Below are 20,399 nucleotides of genomic sequence, written 5' to 3'. Positions count from 1 at the left end.
TTAACGGCGGGGGGGGGGGGGGTTCGCGTTCACGCGCAACCAAATGTCCATAAAGATGATGATCCATGTGAAGGAAGTCCTGATGGCTCTTCTCTTTCCTTTTCTTTCTTCTCTTCTCCGGTCCTGGAGCTTCTGGAGTTCTGTGGAAACAAGCATAGTGTCTGTAACTATCTTTGTTTAATATCTTGTACGCTAGTGTGTCTGTCCTTTGGTGCCAATTATTCCCTTTATAATTGGTCACTATGTGTGACTCCCTGATTTTTTTTTTCAAAAAACAAATTTTAGGACACGGCGCACTTCCCAATAATGAACCAGTGCTGATTTACCATCCAAATGTTCCTGGATGTAAATAGCAGACGGTCGGCAACCTAAAGGTTACCTAAACAAAACAAAACTTTTTGAACCGAAAGTGCCAAAATGAGGTGCATATGGGCCGCGACGGGTAGAAGTTGGATGGAGTCCCCGGGTAGGATGGCTACCAATGCCATATCTCTCCTACCCGAGTGTAGTTGACCAGAGGGGGGGTTCCTAGGCAGGGCGGGTCCCAAGCCGTTTCTCCACTGCCTGAGCAACCGACAAGAGCGGGCAAAAATGTAGTCATCGTGGTGGGGCTGCCGTAGTGGTTCTTTCCTTCAAACCAGAAGGGCGTTATGAACAGGTGTCTGGTTCCTTAACCAGTCTCTACAGACAAGCTAGTTCCGCTGAACTAGTGTCTGGCAATAGTGAGTCTCTGTAGGCAAGTCCTCAGAGGTTTCGGCTGAATAGGCGTGGGGCAATGAGAAAAAATTCTCCTGTCGGACATACAACATTTAACAAACTTACAAACAACATAAAACATTCTGCAGGTTCCATCAGAAAGGACAACACTTCTCCCAAGTGGTTCATTTTGAAACATCATCTGGGCACCTCAGTTCATGGTTGTGAACAGGGTCGCAAAGGGGTTCTCGGTTTGGGAGTCAGACCCAAGGTCATCCTCTTCTCCCAGGTGCCAAACTCTTGAGTGTACCAGGGCTGAAAAGGCTGCATGGTGTGAGGTGGGGTCGCTCTCGTCGTTGCGGACGAGTCGGAACGAGTTATCTCGGTGCCAGTAATTGGTGTCTAGTTGTGTGGAGACAAAATCGGGGTCGTCAGTGTGGTTCGGTGGTCGGTGGTGCGGTTTGTTCAGGAAAGTGATCATGAAGGGATCACTTGGATCGTAGTCGGAGTCGCTGGGTATGGGTCCTGTTGCATGGGGATAGTAGGGAGGCGTGCTGTGGCTATCGTCCGAGTCACAGTCACTGTCTCTGCTGCTGCAGTCTGTGGGCATTCCGGGGCGGAGTGAATATTTCGGGGGTGGAGTCGAGGTCGAGTCCGTGGCTGGGCTGGACGTGGTGGGGGTTGGAAGGGTTACGTTGGCTGTGGGCGGGGCGTGGTGTGTTGCGTCGAGCATGATGTGGTGTGCGTGGTTCGACTGTGTTCCATATGCCTTCAGCTGGTTTATATGGAACCACGCAGTCTTACTATTGGGGTACTTTATTTTATAAACGGAAGGGCTTACTTTATACGCAATGGAATACGGACCCGAGTATTTTGGTGACAGGAATGTGCTGGGGTTATATACAGAGAGCATAACTTGCTGTCCTATACTGTACTCAGTCGCATACACTGTCTTGTCGAAACAAGCCTTGCTCTGTTTCTTTCTGGTGCCCAATTTTACTGCGGCTGGTACCTGAGCCGTTTTAACATTTTCCACTAATTGTTGTACTGCTTTCTCGTGTGTGAGGGCCGTCACTTCGGGGCTGGTCAAGTCCAAACCTAATAAAAATTCTGTGCCTTTCATGGGCGCCCGGTCATGAGAGTGTGTGGGGTGTAACCTGTGGAAGTAGAAATTGTGTTACGCAAAAACATCAGCGTAAAAGGGAGGACTGAGTCCCAAGTGGTGTTGTTCTGCTGGACCATTTTTCTGAGGGTGGATTCTAGGGTCTGATTCATGCGCTCCACGATACCACTCGACTGTGGGTGGTATGCTATGTGGAATTTTTGGGTGATGCCAAATATCGTGAGGACGTTCTGCATGACACGTCCCGTAAAATGGGAGCCTTGGTCAGATTCAATGCTGCGGGGGAGTCCCCATCTTGTAAAGATGTGGTGGGTCAAAATCTTGGCTGTGGTTTTTGCAGTGTTTGTGAGGGCTGGGAATGCTCCCACCCATTTCGTAAATGTGTCAATTATCACAAGTACATATTTATAGCCATTCGTGCAAGGGGGCAATGGTCCTATAAAATTGATCTGGAGGTTAGTCCAAGGGCCATTAACGGTTCGGGTGTGGCTAAGTTGAGCCTTTTTGGCATATCTGTCCGGATTATTCTGGGCACTGATAAGACAATTCTCTATGTAATGGTTTACATCTTCCTTTAAATTCCGCTACCAACAAAGCTGCTTGAGATGGGCTGTAGTGGGATCGATTCCCTAATGTCCATGACCATCATGGAACAAACAAATCAATTGATTCCTGTCCTGTTCAGGAACCACTTCAAGGGTGTCTTTTAACACCACACCGTCATGTGTGGTCAGTGCATTTCTAAACCTCTCATAGCGTGCTGGATATTTTCCTTTTACAATCTCCCTGAGATTGCTGTCCTGCTTCTGGACCTCCACTAGATCCTCAATCTTCATCTGTGAGACCTGAACTGCACTCTGGTGCACCTTCGGGGGTGTCCAAAAGTATCCATGCCTGGAACCTGCTTTAGCCACTGCGTCGGCTTTTACATTTCCAGGGGGGGAGGGAACGATGGTGACTGCGAACTTTGATGATCCCAAAAGTCCTGTTCTGGGCTCTCTCTAAAATATGACAGAGCAATGGGGCTGAGGGGAGGGGTTTTCCCTCTGCGGAAACAAATCCTCTTGCTTTCCACAGGGGCACAAATTCCGTGAGGCTGTTGCAGACATAGAGGCTGTCCGAGTATGTTTCTGCTGGGCTGGGGAAGGAATCTGGGTGTTCCACTATATACACGAGCTCTGCTGCCTGCGCGCCTAAGTGTCCGGGTAGTTTTAACGATATTTCCTCAAGGGTGCGTCCCTGCGCGTCCTCAACACAGATACCGCAACCTGTTATGCGCTTCCCATCCAAGACTGTGGAAGATCCATCCACATAGATCTTTATGGGCTCACACGTGTCCGTGTGCTGGGGACTATCTATCTTTGAACTATCTATCTTTCTGGAGGGTGTTTTAGCGATAAAGGAGCCTGTGTTGTGGTGTGGAGAGATAATTTCACATTCATGGGGTGTTCCGGGGTACTGTAAGTTGTCGGCTAAATAGGTGTGTGTCTTTGTACTTTTAACAGTAATGTCCCGTCCCTGCAAAAGAAGGGTCCATCTATCTGCTCTAATCTGGCTTCCTGTACCGTCCTTGAGTTGTTCGTCCAGTAAAAGTTGGGTGGAGGTGTGTTCGGTGAGAATTGTGATAGGGTTCAGTCCGGTAATATATGAAAAATACTGCACTGCCCAAAATACTGCGAGCAGGTGCCTCTCACAGGCTGCAAATCCCTGGTCCACAGCATCTAAAAGTCTGGAGGCGTAAGCTACGGGCCTTAACTGGTCGTGCCGTTCCTGGAGGAGCACGGCTGAAAGGGTGCAGTCTGTAGTCGCTACCTCTATGGCGTAAGGGGAAAGCGGGTCTGGAACTTGTAATGGGGAGGCTGCGATCTCGCGTTTACCATGTGTGATAATTGTTCCCAAATATATCACTTTTTCTTCCAAACTCTGGGCCTTTTTGGGGTTGACTTTACAACTGATTGAGTGTAATAGTGCCAGGAGTTCGGACAGAAGCTCAATGTGCTCTTCCTTGGTGTCTGTCTGCAGTAGTAGGTCGTCTACATACTGTACCACACATTCGGGGCGAGAAAACTTGGCTGAACCATTTGCCAGCTGTCGGTGGAAAATGGAGGGGGAGTTGTGGAAGCCTTGTGGCAGGCATGTCCACGTGTACTGCTGTGCTTTAAAGGTGAAAGCAAATTTATACTGGCACGCCTTTACCAATGGAATGGACCAGAATCCAATACGGATGTCCAAAACCGTAAAGAATCGGGAATTGAGTCCCTGCTTGAGCATGGTCTCGGGCCTTGTTGCTACTGTGGGGGCTGCTGCGGGGGTGATTTTGTTGAGTTCCCAGTAATCGATGGTCAGTCGCCATGATCCATCGGGCTTTCTCACTGGTAAAATCGGGGCATTATTAGTGGAGGCTACTGATCTAAGTACGCCCTGCTCTAATAAGCTTCTATTACCTTGGAGATTTCTCCCTCTGCCTCTTGGGGAAATACGTACTGTTTTGGGGGTCTAGGGTCCGGTCCTGTTACTTGTACAGAGCCAGTCATCCGTCCACAGTCGTGCTTGTTGGTCGCGAATGCTGCCCTGTTATTTTGCAGAACTGCCCTGACCTGCTTGTCCGTACTAAGCGTGGTCGGGTTGAACCAAAATTCGCCTACTGCGCTAATTTTGTTCATGTACTCTCCTATATTGAGTGTTGCGGGGGCTTTTGCAGATTTTGCCATCTTCCAGACACACTGGTTGACTAGATCGAATGAAAGATTATGGGAATTCATGAAATCAATTCCCAGAATGTGTTCTGCTGTGTGGGGCAGGTCAAAGAAAAACTACGGGTGCATGGTGGTGATGTTACCGATTTGAATGGGTACAGGGGCTGTGATGTGTCCCTGCTGTGAATGGCCTGTAAAGCCGCTGAGGGTGATAGTGGCTGTAGTGGGCCACGTGTCCTTTTGGAACATGGTGGAGGAATTTATTGTGGTGCGGGACCCTCCTGTGTCCCAGAGAAATTCGATGGGCTGTCACCGAATTTTTACTGCAACTACCGGTCATCCGGACCTATCCCAAAGGGTGTCGCAGACCCAACTGGGGGAGCCCGTACACCGCCAGTCCGTTCCGGTCAAGTCCGTCTGATCCGAACGGGCGCTAACGCTATGAATGGGGTCTGTCGTTTTCTTACTCAGAGTGCCGTCTGCTGGGCTCTCTGTGGCTTTTTAGGGCCATTGCACTCTTTTGCGAAGTGTCCCAGCTGTCCGCAGTTGTAACACTCCTGTGCCTTGGGTGGGTGGCTGTTCTTTCCCTCAATCACCCATGCGGGGTTGTGGTGTGTTGTCTTTACTGCCTGCATATCTGCGCCGGCCTGCTTTTCCTCAGTATTCTTAACTGAGGGTTTACTTTGAACAGATTGCTCCCAAGTGCGGGACAATCTTTTCACTACCCACTTCTCGTAATGGGCCTCCTCTGAGGGATCATAACTCGTACAAGCTTTCTGTCCTGTTTCTGTGGCATGGGAGATAAGGGTGCTGGTCCATTTGGCCATGTTGTCTGGGGACAAATGGGCACGGTCTAAGTCTCCAAAGACTGCTGCAAAGTGAATCCATAGGCGTCCTGCAAACGCTGTGGGGTGCTCGGATTTCTTTTGCCTACATTTGTTGACGCCATCTACGGGGTCACCCCGGTTATACCCGATCGCATCCAGGATCGCGGTATGCATTTCTGCAAGGGTGCCTCCTCCTGCATTCTGTGGGTCGGGAAGGGCTGCTGCTACTGAAGGATCTAAACTTAAAACGGTGAGCTTTACATGCTCTCGCTCATCCAGGCCATACATGGTCGCCTGATGCTTGACTGTGGCAAAGAAATGGTGGGGGTCTGAGGTGGGGAGGAACGGTGTGATCTTATCACACGTGTCCCGTAATTGGGTCACTGTTAAGGGGGTGGAATATAGAAATTCCGCATTGTCTGATGTGGCTGTGCGGTGAGTGGTTACTGGGTTAATTGGAGCTTGAACTATCTGCTGTGTAGGGGGTTGGGGCGCTTTTCTCTTTTGTGGCTTTCCCTGCGCACATGTTCCCTGAACATATCTCTGCGCTGTTTCATTCAACTCTTCCCAATCAGGGCCGTCTTCCTCATCTAATCTTTGTCCAAAGGTTTCCTGAAAACCTTTTTGAACAGAAAGCAGTGATTGCAGCTCTGAAATCTGCTTCCGGCACTTTGCGTGATCTAATGTGCTTTGTCTTTGATCTATGGTGGCAGCATGGAGTGCTCTTAATGCTGCCTTGAGGTCGCTACACTGTTTTTGTAATGCCTCTACCTGTTTTTCCGTTTCTTCTCGTTAAAGGACTGCACGTTGCGTGTCCTGATAGGCCTTTCGTATTGAGACTGGAAGCTGCTTAAGTGCGCCAGACAAGACTGGTGAGCCCTTTTGGCGTCATTCACCTCTCCATCTTTTGCTGCCAATTTCCTCCTCAATTCTAAATTCTCTCTTTCTACTTCGCTTACATCGACCTTACTCATCCGATGTATGCCTTCATCTTCTTTCCGGAGCATCCCAATGACCTCCTCTGTGCCTCGCAATTGTGCCAAGCAGGACACTGTTGCCATCAGCTTGAGAGCTTTCGCTAAGCTCTTTTTGTGGATCTCGCTCAGGTTCTCCCACCAAGTATGTCCTATACCCCGGGACCTGATTTCTCGTTATCACAGAATTCATTCCAAAGGGGCCATCCTTTCCCTTTGAGATATTTCCTGATCTCTTCCTCCCAAATGGGACATTGTCCCACTCTACTGCTGCTGGTCGCTGCGACCGCAAATTCCTCAGGGTTCATGAGGTGCTGCATTGCCTGAATTGCCATCATTCCTATCCGAATGCTTCTTTTAAATTTGGAACAGGGGAGCTAAGGCGGTGCTGTAAATATGGGTACGGCTTTCTCTACTTTCCGAAATACAAACTTCCGACAGTTTTGACGCAACAACAATCTATCAGTTTTACCTTATAGCCCTGTTAGTTACGCATGCGTACACACACTTCCGAATTATTAGTATTGATCGGAACTGCTTGAACACTTGTGGTTTTCTGTTTCCAATTGGATCTCTAATTCAAATTTTTGCGTTCTCCCAGAGTGGTTTTCCACTTCTAGATCGGGTCCCGTCAGGATGTCGCCAAATAATGTTGCTAACTTTTGCCTTAGTTTAATTGCTCTGTTTTATCAACTTTGCTCTTGAGTCGTCAGGTATCTTTCTGATACCGCCACATGGTTCAATTCTGAGTAATGATCAATAATCCAATACACCGATTAGTAAGATTTAAATCAAAGCACACTTATTATACACAGTAATCACTACTCATGCATAAATTCTACATTTAAGCTACTTCCTACAACTAATAGGCCAGTACTTAACTTGGAACTGGCCCACCAGGTCAGGGAAACGAATGGCCTTTTGTTCGGGTTCTGAGCCTGCGGGATTCGAAGTTGGTAAAGATTGGTAGCTAGGAGCGCCTATCTCGTAGCGAGCGTTGAAGTAAGACTTACTAGATATCAGCTGTGGCTGGACCGGTCACTGTCAAGTGTTGGTTCGCTTTGCTGAGTGACCCGGTCAAGAAGACCGATTTGAACTTGGGCTTGATTCTTATAGTCCTCAGGGGCGTCAAGCCTTTCAGGGCAGACCCTGTACCTGGTTCCAAGTGATTGGACTTTGTCCCAATCACTTGGTTCGATTTTCTCCAATGCTGGAGCGATTCCTTGATCGATGGGCGGTCTTGAGGTGGTCGTTCACCTCCCTTTGTGTAGGCTTCTGCTGGCGCCGACGAATCTGGGTTGGCTTTATGTGTCTAAATGTTGCTCATTGTTCCCGGGGATTGCTCATTAGTATGCAGATGGCTGGTGTTTTGTTGTGCTGATGGTTACTGGTATCGATCTTGTCTGGCGTTCCCAGAGGTGAATACACAGCCAACCTGCAGCTGCTCATTTGTGTCCTGTTGGCTGACTTTCCCATCAGCCTTTGCCATTCGCGATTTGAAATCGGGAGTTAGCCATTCTAAATCAGGAGTTAGCCATTTTAACTGGCTCCACAGAGGAAGCTGTTGGGAATGCAGAACGGAGGCTGGATGCGATGTAAGAGTCTACCATGTGATTCAATGGACAGTCCACTGAAAGATTTTCCTTGAAGCTGTCCTCACCCCCACTTCAGATGCTGCACTGCGTAATGCATGTTCATGCTTAGTTACTTGGTCTGTGAAACAGATTAAATTCAGCGGATGTCAGTCTCGGTGAATTATCACAGTGGGCTCATTGTTCAGCTCCTCCTCTATCGCGTCTGCCCAACTCAAAATGAGGTGGCTTTATGTTGGACTGGGGTACTAATGTTTTTTTAAAATATATTAATATTACCTGATCATTTGTCACTGGTGGATTGTAATCAGGTAATATTATCAGTCTCTTCACAGAAATGTAAATCCACAAAAAATCCCCAAAGCATTGAAGATGCTTATTTTTATACAACTCACACAAGAAACATACAATGAAGACAGTGATAATGTAAACTACAACCAAATTGAAAAGCTACATGGTCCGTGTCATATTTTATCTCATAAGGTGGGCCTTAGCCTGAGGGACGAAATGACCAACATGAGCATTAACCAGTCCTACATTTTCTGGGGCAGGTTTTGACATAAATTTGTGGAACTGAACAATTACAAACATTCTAACTTGTGGTATCTCACCAAATAGGGGAGATGAGTATTGCCTGCATTAGTACAAAAGAAACACACCCCACTTTAAAAAAATAATACTGTCCCAAGGTTTACTACATGTATCGTAGCATAAATCAGGCAGCTTTGATTTGACAAACTGAGTGAATCTTGATAACTCGGGGATAAGATAACCTTCACTTCAACTCTTGATAGATATTTTGCTTAAAGTATCATCTGCGTCACAAGTATGTCTTACCCTTGGATAAGTCTTTCATTTTTCAACTATGTTTTAGATTTTTCTGATGCTGTGAAATATGGTTTCCACGTACACATTGGACTCCATTTATTATTGGAATTTCTTGTGATCCACGTGGTGCTGGCCTGTTCAGATCCTTATTAAAATGTTGCAAATTTTAAATTGTTTACTGCCACGCACAGATGTCTGTGTCAATAACTCAAAGAATGCAATCCGTTCCCCCTTCGATGTTGGAGCACATAACAGAGCTGTCACCCAGACCCTTGGAATATCCGGGAAAATTGCAATCTGGATATAAGTTATTTCTTTAAAAACGGTTATTCTGGGAAAGGTAATAATCGCGCAATTGGCATTTAAAAAATTCTGGGAACAATTTTGCAATTTTTCCGATCTATTCAAGCATCTTGGCTCTCTCTACCTGAGGTTGAAAGGGATTAATTGGGAGCTACTCCAAATGTAGATGAAATCCAAAAGGATTGGGATGACACTGAACTGCAAGTTGTGAAATCACTCCAATGACACTGAGGATGAATATTGGGCTGGATTCGCCATTCCAGAGATTAGTGTTGATGCCAGGACTGAATCGGTGGACGTCCACAACAACCAAACTGGCTCCCGTCCCGGACCAATTTGTCAACTGTTAATGGACCACGGCCAGCGCCACGTGGATCACAAGAAATTCCAATAATAAATGGTGTCCGATTCTCCTGGGCCAGGAGTGACATTCGAGAGGATGACAAGCTACAGCCGCATATTAGCACCCGATTCCCCACACACACTCATCCCAGCCAACAAGATGGCAGCACATAGCACGGCATCCTTGTCGACAGATGCCCAGTTGGAGTACCCACTGGACGCCATGGAGTAGAGATGGGCCACTCTGTACCCTCTGGTGGGAAGGAGTTTGCTATGCACCGCCGTATGCTGGGTCAGGGTGCAAGTGGCAGAGCTTGTGAGCACCGTAGGCCCTACCACCAGGACCAGTCAGCAGTGCTGCAAAAAGCAGCAGGATGTCCTCAGGGTGGCCAGGGTGAGTAGGCTGCTCTGTGCCCTTGGCACTAACCCCCATACCACACACCCGTAAGCCCCTCCCTCAGCTGGAGGATTGGGCCCCACCCGCCAGTAGTATGCACACTCCCCACCTTGCACCATATGCAAGCACCTATACCAGCCACCATGACTGGGTGACATGGCGACCAGCTGCCCATCCCCTGTGCTGCATGCGTCCGACTGTCTAATACTTTGCCCTTTCTGTTTCCCCCTAAAGGAGAAGCTGGTGCATATTTGCTGGGAAAGAAGGAAGACCGGAGGGACTGCGGCACCTCACTGCAGAGGAGCAGTGTGCACTGGACTTCTTTGTTGAACGTGGTGAGAGGGCAGTTGGTATCTGGTGAGCAAGTGAGCCCCATCGAATTGTGCTTTCCCAGGGCATGTGCGACACCAGTACCGGGACGACAGTGCCTTCCCATCACAGTCCCAGAGACATTCAGCTCGGTTTGGCATGATAGTGAAGAAGCTCCTGGTGCACTATCTGGTGCGCACCACACAAATGCTCCAGTGCATCAGGTGTAGGTAGGAGCTCCCAAGAGGGCGGACGGTCAGAAGGCAGCCTGACATAACGGACAATCTGTCATCCGGAGAGTTTCAGGATTCTGGAAAGGGCGGTCCCATCGATAATGGAGATGCAGACACAGAGCCATGGACTACATGAGTAGTTGTCAGCAACCATTCAGCGCCTGCAGATTAAGTCGGAGGAGTCTAACCGCCTCCAGGGGCAGGAGCCATTGCCGAACATGTGTGCGACGCAGCCATCAGCGATGGATGCCTTGCAGGCGACGGTATAGGTCATGGACCATGATGGTGGGCGAGGTACAGAATAGGGCTTCCCTCTCAGGCAGCCATGTACCAGAGCCACCTGGACAATGCAATGGCGCCATAGAGCTTGGCTCAGTCACAGCGGGCCATACCTGAGGGCGTTTATGCTTTGCTAGGGCGCTGGCTGACCTGGGCTAGTCACAGAGGAAGTTGGTACAGTCACTGGGTGATGTGGCACAGTCCCAGATGGAGGTGGCCCAGTCCGTGTGATCTATCTCGTGGGTAGACAGGAGTGACAATCCCGGACTGGCAGTGCTAGTTGGCTAGGGAGCCTCCAAGGCTGTTCCCGGTAGCACCCCGTCCAACGAGGAGCCCTGGAGCCACCGGGCACCTAGAGGGAGAAGGACGTGGAGGGGCCAATGCCGTTGACTTCCACAGGGGTGGTGCTGGAATGTCACAACGCCTTGGACAGCCCACTCCTGTCACTGGCACATCAAATGAGCAACAGACAGAATAGGGTCGCACCCTGCCACCTGGGACACTCAAGAAATTGCCGGGCACAACCAGTCCCAGTTTCGCCAGAGGACAGTTGCCAAAAGGGACCCATGTGTAGGGCTGGAATAGCAGACGACCGCCTCCACTCTCGATGTACTGCTTGGGTGTCCAACTAAATGTAGCGCTCTGGCCTGTAAGGCATAAAAGGTAGACACCAGCTAGGTTGGCACAGTTGCAGCACACAATATAGCTTTAGGAGCTGTGTCTCAAACCTATAGATAAATGTTCAAATAATAAACACCTGTTCACAACGTTGCAACCAGCCTCAGTGCTATGTCAGAAGGATGGGAAGGATGAAGTGGGCTGGGCTGGCTGCTGATAGGGCACTGGGGACGTGTGTTTGTGCAGGGAAGAGGGTGGACAATGGGGATGGGATCGGGACAGCAACCCCAGTTCAGCCACCACTCACTGGCATGGTACCTCACCCCACACACATCCCACTCCACGCAGTGCACCCACCCAGCCCCATTATCCCCACCTCTCCCACCCCAAGGGTTCAGTAGGTCTGTGTGCTGGAATGACTAGCTCGCATGCAGGGATCACCCTGGCGGATGGTTGGAAGTCCAACCGTGGGCAGGAGTCAAGGGGTCATCATCATCCACCATTCAATGGACCAGCTGCGCTGGAAGCCCTTTCATTTTGTGAAGACTGGCCTGTCATGGGTGGGTACAATTAGGGCGACATGCCTCCCGTCGATCACCCTCTGGACCTTGGGAATCCTGGTGATGATAGCGAACCCCGCTACCCGGGCAGGGCTCAGTCCACATTGAGTTTGATGTATTGGGCCTCCATTATGGCACAGATGCACTTGTGCACTGAGGTCTGTGAGATTAAAGACACATATGCCCCGTATATAAAGGTTCAGGGCGACCATTACCTTTACAGCCTCCAGCAGCAGGTGTCCTACCCCATACACCCGCGGGTCCAGGTGCGCCATGTTCTGTTAGAAATGCCCTATGGTCTCCCTGTTCAGCCAGAGTCTTCAACGGCATGCTTGGTCCGGCAGGTCTTTGAATGGCAAGCGCTGCCAGTCCACATGAGGCCTCTTGCATCACCCACGCAGCCACAGGGAGAACGTGGGGACTCTGCACAGACAGTGACCCAGCGGGGAATCGAACCTGGGACCCTGGCGCTGTGAAGCCACAGTGCTAGCCACGTGTGCTACCGTGCTGCCCGGTGTGCTAACGTGCATGATACTGTGGGAGGCAACGGAGGAGTTTGCAGGAGGATTTAAATTTAAATTTGAACTTTTTTCATCCTCTCTGGCCATCGGGAAGTTGCCAGGGGACTGTAGAACTGCCGATGTGGTCCCACTATATAAGAACGGTTGTGGCGATAAGCCAATAAACTACAGACCAGTGAGTCTCAACGTCAGTGGTAGGGAAACTCTTGGAGAAACTTCGGAAGGATATAATCGGTCTCCAGTTGGAGAGCCAAGGTTTGATCAGGAATAGTCAGTATGGATTTGTCAAAGAGAGGCCTTGCCCAACAAATTGGATTACATTTTTTGAGCATGTGACCAGGTGTGTCGATGAGGGAAATGCAGTTGTTGTAACATTAACAGGCATTTCAACAAAGCCTTTGACAAGGTCCCACATAGGAGACTTATAAAGGAGGGAAATTCACATGGGATACACGGTAACTTGACAAAGTGGATTCAAAATTGGCTTATCTGTAGAAGACAGAGGGTGATGACAGACAGTTGCTTTACCAGTGTACCACAGGGATCCATGCCGGGCCCCCTATGGCTTGTCATTTAAAAAAATTACGTAGATGACTATGTGGGGGCTAGAAGCAGCAACGTTAGAGATGACACAAATATTTGCCTGGTGGCTAACAGTGTGATTGATTGTTTTGGGTTAGAGGAAGATATAGGCGGCGTGGCTAAATGGGCAGAAAGGTGGCAGATGGAATTTAACCATGAAATAAGGTGCTACACTTTGGAAGGAGTAATTTGACAAGGAAGAATTTGATGAATGGTCTGACACTGAGAGGTTACAAGAAAAACAGGGACCTTGGTGTTTTTGTCCATAGGTCTTTGAAGGCAGGAGGGCAGATTGATAGGGTGGTGAAAGGGGATGTGGGGCACTTGCCTTTACCAATCGAGACTTAGATTACAAAAGCAGGGAGGTCATGTTGGAGTTGTATAAAACTTTGCTGAGGCTACAGCTGGAGTAGCTTTCTGGTCGCCAAATTCTAGGATTGATGTGATTGCACTGGAGGGGGTGCAGAGGCGATTCACAGTAAGTTGCCTGGGTGGGCAGGAAGAAGCTGTTCCCCTTAGTTGAAGGGTCAGTTTCGAGGGGACAGAAGTTCAAAGTGAGGGGCAGAAGGTTTTGTGGGGATTTAAGGAAAAACCTTTTTAGACAGAGGGTGGTGACGATCTTGAATGCACTGCCTGGGAGGGTGGTAGAGGTGGGTTGGCCTCACATCCTTTAAAAAGTACCTGTCGAGTACTTGGCACATCATCACATTTAAGGCTATGGACCAAGCGCTCGCAAATGGGATTAGATAGCCAGGTCAGGTGTATTTCATGCATTGCTGAGAGTCGAAGGGCCGAAGGGAATATTCTCTTGTCAGAGAATATCAAAGTCGGGGTCACCATTTAAAAATAAGGAGGCACTCATTTAAGACAGAGATTTTTTTTAAATAATCTTTTTATTGCCATTTGTAATTTAAGACAGAGATGAGGAGATTTTCTATCCTCAGAGGGTTGTGAATCTCTGGAACTCCCTTCCTCAAAAGGCAGTGGAAACAGAGTCTTTGCATATTTTTAATATCGAGTTAGATAGACTATCGATTCGTAAGGGATTGAAACGTAATTGGGGTTCGGCGGGAATGTGGGTTTGAAGTTGGAAGTTGAGTGGCCTACTCCTGTCCCCAACTCATATGTATTTATGTGTTCATGTTTAGGAAAGACAAATATAATGAAGAACTTATCCAAGTTCTTGCATGAAACAGAGATCCGTCTGAGTCTAGGAAATAATATTATGAGGCCGTTGATAATGAATTAAATAGCGCATTTCATCAACAAATAAACCACCACAACGTTTGCAATGTTATATCATAACTGATGACTGATTGGTGAATACTTAAGCTACATCGAAGTCCATTGGGTTGACAGAAACAAACCAATTGCTCCAGTTGGTTTCTGTCAGTGCTTGTGCTCCACGTGAAGACACATCCATTCGTCTTCACCTAACCTGGTCACATTAATCTTCCACCGCAGGTGCTTACACAGTCTCTCCCCTTAAGTGAATCTGCAAGATTCACCTTAGCTCCACGTTGTAGTGAGGATGGCATTCTAAAAAGTTTCTGATTCAAGATATTTCTCCTGAGTCACTTTGCAGAATTATTAAGAATGATCTGATATTTATGATCAGTAGTTTCACAGCCTCACTAACTGAAAAAAATTGTTGCAACATTGACTCTGTCACACCAATTCAGAATTGTACAGCCCCTATTAGGTCTGCGCTCGGTCTTGCTTTTCTGAGTTGTGGAGATACCGACGTTGGACTGGGGTGAGCACAGTAAGAACTCTAACAACACCAGGTTGAAGTCCAACAGGTTTGTTTGGAATCACTAGCTTTCAGAGCGCAGCTCCTTCATCGCCTGATGAAGGAGCTGTGCTCCGGAAGCTAGTGATTCCAAACAAACCTGTTGGACTTCAACCTGGTGTTTCTTTTCTAAAGAAATGAGCCCCAACCTGTCCCTTATTTTCAGAGAGTGAAGTTCTGATATCATCCTTGTGAAAGAGTTTTGCGATCTTCTTTCTTCAAAACCCGTTCTTATATGGACGCCTGAACTATGCATGTTGCATTACGTATGATATAAGCAATGTTCTGCATTACTTTAATGGGAGCTCTCTGATTTGCATTTTTATTTCAATCCGCTAGAAAGTAAGCCCAATGGTTCAGTTCTATTTTGTGACGTTATTATTTTGTGTTTGGCCTCTCACAAGTCGTGGATGCTGACATTGTGAGAAAGAAACATAGTTACTAAATTGGATGTTCTGTTAGCAAAGCACTGCTTCAACTGAAAGCCGCCTTGCACTAACAGAAGATGGAGCCGTACAGGTGAGCTTTGCATCTAGTGTGCTTGTACAGGAAGGTGCAGGGGAAGAGTAATTGATGCAATGGAAGAGTAGGTTGTAGCGTTTATGGCACAATGTATTGAAGGCTCTTAGCTTCTCAAAGATATGTTCAAGGTCTGTGAACTGCGACATGATAGTGCTCTGAAACAACCGTGATCCTAAGCTATTTGCCTCATCACAATATTGAACAACTTTAGCTCCTGACCTCGCCATCACAATTGTGTTAAAACAGGATTTCTTGGATTTATGTTGAGTTTATTGCCACCATCTTTGAAATCTTTAACCGTAGACTGAACGCCAACCCTGCCGGGGGAAAAATGTTCATTCAGTAATTTGCCATCTCTTTTCGTTTTTCTCGCTTACAGCCGATGTGTTGGCAATTGTCATCCTATCCCGGGGAAAGTGCGGTCTTTCCAACTGCACCACCTGTTACCTGGTGGCCATGGCAACAACTGATCTACTCGTCATTATCTTTGCGAGTGTGCTGTATCAGATTGTTCCTTATTTTTTCCCGCAATCTTTCCTGAACATCACCCCTGTGTGTAGTTTTAATATTGCCATGATTTATGCAGCAACAGACTGCTCTGTCTGGTTCACTGTTACTTTCTCTTTTGATCGATTTGTCTCCATTTGTTGTCAGAATCTGAAAACAAAATATTGCACCGGGAAAACTGCAGCTCTGGTCGTGTCAACCACTTGCATTCTGTACTGTTTGAAAGCCATTCCCATATACTTTAAATTTGAAGCAGCCGAATTAATTGGCAATGTTCCCTGGTTCTGCAATGAAAAACCAGCTTATTACACTGATCCTGGATGGGTGGCATTCAAGTGGTTTGATATTGTATTAACCCCATTGCTCCCATATGCTTTTATTCTGATGCTCAACGCTCTGACTGTTAGTTACATTGTAGTTGCCAGTCGAGTACGCAAGGGGCTGCGGGGGCAGAGCAAGAGAGAGAATTGCAGCGACCCAGAGATGGAAAGTAGAAAGAAATCTATGATTTTGCTCTTCACCATATCCGGCAGCTTCATCCTCCTGTGGCTTTTATATGTTGTAGACATCTTGTACATTAACATTACAGGAACTAATCCTGCATATTACAATGAGTCTTTATCTATCTTGGACGAAGTTGGAGTTATGCTATTGGAATTAAGTTGCTGTACAAACGCATTTATTTATGGGGTGACTCAGTCCAAGTTTAGGGAGCAATTCAAGAGCCTTGTGAAATATCCAGTTATATCAATTATGCAATTAATTAATAAATAAAACAATTGTGAGCAGACCAGAGGAGGGTTCCAGCGTTTCCAGTTCATGGATATAATATTTGGTCCCCTCAAATTCCATCAACTGATTGACATTACGATTTCACTGTGGATTTTACAAAATAACCACTGGTTGTGGGGGATTTTGCTGTGTTTAAAGCATGGCTCTCTGCTTGATTGGTGTTCTCATATGTTCTGCTTCAATCAGACTACTAAACTGTGACATTGTGTATCGGCTTTTGTGTTATGCATTGGCTCAGGTATTTAGTGGTCAATTCACTTGTAAATTTGAAAGTCGCAGCCTCTTCAGGAGTTATCAGCAATAAAGAGATGGAAGGTTTCATCAAGACTGATATCACGTAGCAATAACCAATATGCAATAGCTGACGGTCAGTTTCTGTCACACCAGGCTCACTCAGCCCCTGACCTCATTGCAGCCTTGGTTCAAAAAAGGACAAAAGAGCTGAACCCCAGATGAGGGGTGAGAGTGACAGCCCTTGATATCAAAGCAGCATTTGATCGAGCATGGCATCAAGGAGCCCAAGCGGAACTGGAGTCCATATTAATCGGGAGAAATCACTCCAGTGGTTGAAGTCATACCTAGCACAATGGAAGGTTGTTGTGGTTTTGGACGTCAGTCATGTCAATTCCGGGACACCACTGCAGGAATTTCTCCGACGCTCAACAATCTTGAATTACTTATTGATGAATTTCCTTCCAACATAAGGTCAGATGGGGATGTTCAAGCGCTGGGTGGGACAGACGTACCACTCATGCTACGGGACGAGGGCTAGGGGGATGACAATATTAATTAGCAAAAGGACGAGGTTTACGGGAACCAAGACTGTTACGGACCCAGGGGGAAGGTACGTCATGGTCAGCAGTGTCCTGGAAGGGAGCCTGTCGTACTGGTAAATGTGCACGCTCCCAACTGGAGCGACTCAGAATGCATAAAGAAGATCATGGCGGAAATCCCCGGCCTTGACACACACCGACTGATTATGGGGGGCGACTTTAACTGTGTGCTGGCCCCACTGACCGTCCGATCAAACCCCAGAACGTGGAAAAAGTCTGGCATGGAGAGGGAGCTAGGGGCTTTCATGGAGCAGTTGGGGGAGGTGGGCCCATGGGGGTTCCTGCACCGGGGAGAAAAAGAGTTCTTGTTCTTTGTGCAGGTGCATAAGGTGTACACCATATCGACTTCTTTGCAGTGGGGAAATCGGTGCCTCCAGGGATCACGAGAACAGACTACTCCACGATCGTTATCTCCGACCACGCTCTATATTGATATGGATGTGAGGTTGGAGACAGGACGGGTCCAGCACACCACAATCGCAGGCCATTGGCGATTATGTTAGTAACAACCACAACAGGGAGGTCTCACGCTCCACGTTTTGGGAGGAACTGAAGGCCGTGATCAGAGGAGAGATCATAGCCGACAAGGCAAGTAGAGATAGTGAAGAGAGGGTGGCCAGGCATCAGCAGTCTGAGCTCCACCTCCTCCTGCACAAGGCTACACCTAATGCAGCTCAAAGTGGAGCACAGAGCACACCTGACCAGAACCCGAATGAGCAGGTTCTTCCCGGAGATGGAGAACAAACGTGAACGATGCCAGAGTGGCCCAGGCAACCACAACCACATGTTTTGGGCTTGCCCCAAGCTTGTGGGTTCCGGACAGCCTTCTCTGAGGCAATGTCCAAGGTTGTGGGGGTGAGGGTGAAGCCATGGCTAACAGTGGCAATCTTCGGGGTATCGGAGCAGCCAGAGTTACACATCGGGAAGGGGGCCAACGCCCTTGCTTTCACTTTCCTAATCGCACGCCGGAGAATCCTGCTCGGCTGGCGATCGGCAGCACCACCCACAGCTGCAGACTGGCTCGCTGACCTCCCGGAATTTCTTCACCTGGAGAAGATAAAGTACGCCATCCGAGGGCCAGAGGAAGGCTTCTTGGATACTTGGGGGCAGTTCGTCGGTCTGTTCCAAAACCTGTTCGAGGCCAGCAACGAGGAGTAAGCCAGGAAAATGTTTTAAAACAAAGATGAAGAACCAAAGGACTGCGCGAACCCGGGGGGAGGGGGCGGGGGGCGGGGGAAACATGGGGAAAGCACAAGCGAGGAGGAAGTGTGCTGAAACCATTGGGGGGAGGAGAAGGAAGAGGGTATAACATAGACCAATCCATAGGGCAGCAAAATGTACCTACAGTTAGTCAAATGAAGGACGAAACACACCTCTCTGTACAATAAAGCAAATTAGCACAGACAAGAAAAATGAAATCTATATAAGTAGGAACTGTTTATAAATATGAGAAAAGCCAATAAAAAGATTTTCGAAAAAAAAAGATGGGGGATGTTCGCAGATGACAGCTCAATGTTCATCACCATTCGTCAATGTTCATCTCCAAACAGAGATCTCCAATCAAACCATCGCCCATTGACATTTAATTTCCATTACTGAATCATTCGCTATCAAAATCCTGGGTGCTACCGTTGATCAGAAACTGAACAGGGCTGGACATAAAATACTAAGGCTGCAAGTGCAGGCCAGAGGCAATAAGTCCTGTGGCGAATAACTTACGTCCTAACTCACCAAAGCCTGTCCATCACACACAAGTCACAAGTCGAGAGTGTGAAGGAAAACTCTCCAGTTGCCTGAATGATTGCAGCTGCAACAACACTCGAGAAGCTCGACGCCATCCAGGATTAAGCAGCCCGCTTGATTGCCACCCTTTCACAAACATTCACTCCCTCCACCACCGACGCACAGTAGCATCCGTGTGTACCATCCACAGGATGCACTGCAGGAACTCACCAACGCTCTCAGGCAGCTCCATCCGAACCCACAACCACTACCACTTGGAAAGACAAGGGGAGCACATACATGGGATGTTGTGGTCATTTCGGAGACATGGATAGAGCAGGGACAGGAATGGTTGTTGCAGGTGCCGGGGTTTAGATATTTCAGTAATAGTTCAGTAAATTCAGTAATTTCAGTGAGCTCCGGGAAGGTGGTAAAAGAGGGGGAGGGGTGGCATTGTTAGTCAAAGACAGTATTACGGGCAGAAAGGACGTTTGATGAGGACTCGTCTACTGAGGTAGTATGGGCTAAGGTTAGAAACAGGAAAGGAGAGGTCACCCTGTTAGGGGTTTTCTGTAGGCCTCCGAAAAGTTCCAGAGATGTAGAGGAAAGGATTGCAAAGATGATTCTGGATAGGAGCGAAAGCAACAGGGTAGTTGTTATGGGGGACTTTAACTTTCCAAATATTGACGGGAAACACTATAGTTCGATTACTTTAGATCATAGAATTTACAGTGCAGAAGGAGGCCATTCGGCCCATCGAGTTTGCACCAGCTCTTGGAAAGAGCACCCTACCCAAGGTCCACACCTCCACCCTATACCCATAACCCAGTAACCCCACCCAACACTAAGGGCAATTTTGGACACTATGGGCAATTTAGCATGGCCAATCCACCTAACCCGCACATCTTTGGACTGTGGGAGGAAGCCGGAGCACCCGGAGGAAACCCACGCACACACGGGGAGGATGTGCAGACTCCGCACAGACAGCGACCCAAGCCGGAATCGAACCTGGGACCCTGGAGCTGTGAAGCATTTGTGCTATCCACAATGCTACCGTGCTGCCCGAAGGTGGCTTCGATTTTGTCCAATGTGTGCAGGAGGGTTTCCTGACACAGTATGTAGATAGGCCACCGAGAGGCGGGGCCATATTGGATTTGGTACTGGGTAATGAACAAGGACAGGTGTTAGATTTGGAGGTAGGTGAGCACTTTGGTGATAGTGACCACAATTCGATTACGTTTACTTTCGTGATGGAAACGGATAGGTATATACCGCAGGGCGAGAGTTATATCTGGGGGAAAGGCAATTATGATGCGATGAGGCAAGACTTAGGATGCATCGGATGGAGAGG

The sequence above is a fragment of the Scyliorhinus torazame genome, chromosome 14, assembly GCF_047496885.1.
Source record: "Scyliorhinus torazame isolate Kashiwa2021f chromosome 14, sScyTor2.1, whole genome shotgun sequence".
NCBI classification, from domain to species: Eukaryota; Metazoa; Chordata; class Chondrichthyes; order Carcharhiniformes; family Scyliorhinidae; genus Scyliorhinus; species Scyliorhinus torazame.
Note: the sequence above shows the minus strand (reverse complement) of the source record.